Source organism: Microtus ochrogaster, unplaced genomic scaffold (assembly GCF_000317375.1).
Source record: "Microtus ochrogaster isolate Prairie Vole_2 unplaced genomic scaffold, MicOch1.0 UNK201, whole genome shotgun sequence".
In the NCBI taxonomy this organism is placed as follows: Eukaryota; Metazoa; Chordata; class Mammalia; order Rodentia; family Cricetidae; genus Microtus; species Microtus ochrogaster.
In genome coordinates, this window is record NW_004949299.1 from 118,713 (window position 1) to 122,988 (window position 4,276).

Consider the following 4,276-nt stretch of genomic DNA (forward strand, 5'->3'; position numbering starts at 1 on the left):
TCCTTCTGCTCCTCATTGGGACCTTGGGAGATTATTCCGGTGCTCCAATGTGGGTCTCTGTCTCTATCTCCATCCTTCTCCCAATGAAGGTTCTATGGTGATATTCAAGATATTCATCAGTGTGGTTATAGGATAGGGCCATTTCAGGTTCCTTATCCTCAACTGCCCATGGAACTAACTGGGGACATCCCCCTGGGCACCTGGGAGCCCCTCTAGGTTCAGGTCTTTTGCCAACCCTAAGCTGGATCCCTTAATTAAGATATATGCTTCCCTGCTCCCATATCCATCTTTCCTTTATCCCAACCATAATTTTTAAATTACCAGGAGGCCTGTTTTCCTTGGAACATTCTGCTCTTTTTGGTGTTCTTTGTACAGAAAAAATATCTGGTACATGAGTCCCTGTGAGTATATATGTGGGATTTCATATTACACTATTGATTATAAAGAACAGCAGAAGGCCAGACTTGGTGGCACATGCCTTCCATTCCAGCACACAGGAGGCATAGGCAGACAGATTTCTGTGAGTTTGATGCCAGCCTGATCTACAAAGTGTGTTCTGATCATCTATGGCTATTACCCGGAAAAACCCTGCCTTACTAAACACCTGCAACAACAAAAGAGAAGCTACCATATCTTTTTAAAATTTATTTTTCTCTTATTACAATACATCCTTACAGCACTTCCCCTCCTTCACTTCCTCCCCCAAAACACATACACCATTTCTTACAGAATCCTATCCAACTATGGTAATTGTAAGAAATTCTGAGTTTTATTATGACATTTTACACATGGACAATGCCCTGTGTTCTCCTTACTCGTGGTAGTTCTTCAGTCATCCTGCTTTAGCTTTGAAGAACAGCAGGCTAATTATATAGTTTTATCCGTAGTCTATTATAACTGATGATTATCCTGTGAACCTGTATGGTTCATTTCACACCACTGCTTTCTTGGATTTAATTTTAATAAAGAGTCCAGATGCTGGTGAAGTAGTGACATAGGAATATAAAGATAAATGCTGTTTTGAAGAAAATGTATGCACCTTCTTGCAATTGATTTTAAGATGTAGAGTTGTGTCTGATCATGTATGTGGCAGTCAATAAAACTGTGCTTAGTTCTTTGTAATACTCTTAATTCTGTACTCAAATATTTTAACTATGAATATAAATATTCATGTATATACCAATACATTCATGTATATTCATGTACACATTCACATATAAAATTAGTTTTACTGAAATATTTAGTTTGTGTATACAGAAGATACAGCCACATTTTGATTCTGTAACTACCTGTGGCCATGAATCCATGAACCCTGGAGCTCGAATATTTACGCAAGAGATTCATAGAAGCTCTTTTGGTATGTAGGACAGCTTGTTTACAGATGAATTAACTATAATCTACGATTGTAATGATACGCTACCATGAAAAACATACCCTCCCACTCCACCCCATTTAATTCTCAGAGAGGGTAAGGCACATTGCTTTGTGGAAGGTCCAAGGCCCTCCCTACTATATCTAGGCTGAGAAAGGTATAGACTCTCTAATAACAAAACTCATGTATTAGTTACTTTCTATTGCTGTAATAAAACATCATGACAAAAACAGCCTTCAGAAGGAAGTGATTATTTGAGACATGTGGTACCAGAGGATCAGAGTCCATGATGAAGGAACAGAGGTAATAAGTGGCAGGTGACTGTTGCAACTGAGAGATCATATTTTAAAACACAAATGTGAGGAAGAGAGAACTTGAAATTGCAAGACTTTTGAGACCTAAAAGACTACTCCAGTGGCATACTTTTTCCCTCAAGTCAATTTCTCCTAATTCTCTGCATGTAGCCACCACTGAAGACCAAATTTTCAAATGCTCTATACTTATAGGCCACGTCTCAGTAAAGCTATCATAACTGAGATGTCAATTCATAGTGCAAACATTAATTTCAAGATAAATACAGTTTTCAGCCTACAGTATTGATGCCTTCTTTATAGAATTGTGACATCTCTTTCTGTAAAATGAACAAATCCTAAAGAACTTGAAGTAAATATTGACCTCTTTATTCTATACATTAAAGTTTGTAAATTTAAAGTTTTATAATGGTATATTGAAATAGGGTTTGGGGCCTGTCCTGCAACTTGATCTTGTAGATTAGGCTGGCCTTAAACTCACAGAGATCTGCCTGCCTCTGCCTCCTGGGATTAAAGGCATGTACCACCATCGCCTGGCTGAGTTTAAAGTTTTAAATTTTGTCAGACCACATCTCATATTTTCCACATTTTCTTAGTGGCATTTTTCATTTCTTTATTTCTGAAAGTGTAAATCATAGGATTGAGCAATGGAGTCATGATGGCATACAGCCACCTTTTTCTCGAAAGAGGATGCAGATGTGCATCGTGCATATATAAATATGCATGGAACAAAGAATGAAATAACAACAGCAATATGGCATCCACAAGTGGAGAGAGCTTTCCATAGGCCTTCAGAATTGTGATTTCTTAGAGAGAACAAAGTGACACCATAGGATATGAGCAACATAGAAAAGACTATGATGCAGATAGAGCCACTGTTGGCAAACACTAGCAGGGCATACAAATAAGTGTCAGTGCAGGACAACTCCAGTAATGGGAATAAGTCACACATGAAGAGATCAATGACATTAGGCCCACAAAATGGTAACTGCAACATGAAGATTATTTGTATGATAGAATGCAAGAATCCCCCTGCCCATGCCACCCCCACCAGAGTGCCACAGTGCCTCCAGTTCATTATGGAAGAGTAATGTAAGGGCTTACAAATGACTATAGCGGTCATAGGCCATCACTATGAGGACAATCACTTCTACTGCAGCAAAGAAGTGTTTAACAAAGATCTGTGTCATACAGCCTTCAAAGGATATGGTTTTGCTGTCATTGAGAGAGTCAGCAATCATCTTTGGTGCAATGACTGAAGTAATGCATGCATCCAAGAAGGACAGAAATGCCAAAAAGAAGTACATAGATAATCCAAGCAGTGCAGGACTGCAGAGGATGGTTACTGCAATCATTATGTTGCCTCCCATGGTTGCAGTATAGGCAAACAAAAATACAACAAATATTATTTTCTGAACTTTTGGGTTCTGTGAAAGTCCCAGGAGGATGAACTCTGTTACAATAGTCTGATTTGGCATGATTCTCAAGAAAGTTTAAGATAAAATTCCTCTTATTTATGCATAATTTAGTCATTTATGTATGTGTGTGTACTTATTTACATTGATGTGTGTGTGCGTGCACACAGGCAAAAATGCTTTAGTCTTTGTGTAGACGTCAGTGAACAGTTAGCAGGAATAACACCTCTCTACTGTGCAGGTTCTGGGTGTGAACTCAGATTTCAGTCTTGATTACAAGTATCTTTACCACTGAGCCTTCTCTGTTGCCATTTAAATCTGTAATTATGAGAAAAATTGTTTCAAATAACTTTACAATACTATGAGCAAGCATGTGTATTGATATGCACCCTTCTATTGCTTAATTCCTTTGATATTTAAAACAAAACTGAGAATTTATCAGTTGATGATCAGGAAGAATTGTGATGGATATAAATTACTGAACATAATAGTCTCATTTGTATTATAAGAAATAAAAACCACCTGTTGGTGTAAAGAAAGAAACAGTGCATCTTTCAAGTTTCAGTTTTTCTCATTCTCCAGCAGCTTCCTGATGTGTAGTCTTAAAAGATATCCCCAAACCACATTCTACTTCTGGACAGAAAGACCACAGTTGATTAACCATATCTGCTAGAGCCTACTCAAACACTCTGTTATGCCAATTGATGGAGCAAGAAATGAACTTGGAAATCCTGGATATATTTCAAATTCTCTTTGATGCATTAAAACTTAAGTTAGATTAACTCATTCTTTTTAATTCAGAAATGTCTAGGGTGAGGTGTCTAGCTCTATGAAAGATTGATATTTTTAAAGAGTTATGATATAAATTTTAACTCAGTATTGTAAAATGTGACCCTTTCTTAAATAAAATAATGTCTTTTGTTATGATACCTGAACTAATCCAGAGGAAACTATTACTAAATAAATAATCAATTAAAAATTATAAAAGGAGTCATGAAATTGAGAGGTTATGCAATGGAGTCCTCTGTGAGGGTCTGAAGGACTGTGAGGTGTGCATATGATGAAGATATATTTTGTACATGAGTGAAATTAAAAGTAAGACTTAGAAAACAATGGCCAAGCACTTTTGCAAGCAAATTGACTACATCTACTTGAACATATTATAGAGAAAAACAGAA

The 4,276-nt window shown here is 37.0% G+C and overlaps 1 pseudogene; it reads right to left on the reverse strand.

Moving 5' to 3' along the window:
- Nucleotides 1-2,256: 2,256 nt before the first annotated feature.
- LOC101992294 lies at nt 2,257-3,164 on the reverse strand (annotated as a pseudogene).
- Nucleotides 3,165-4,276: the final 1,112 nt, after the last annotated feature.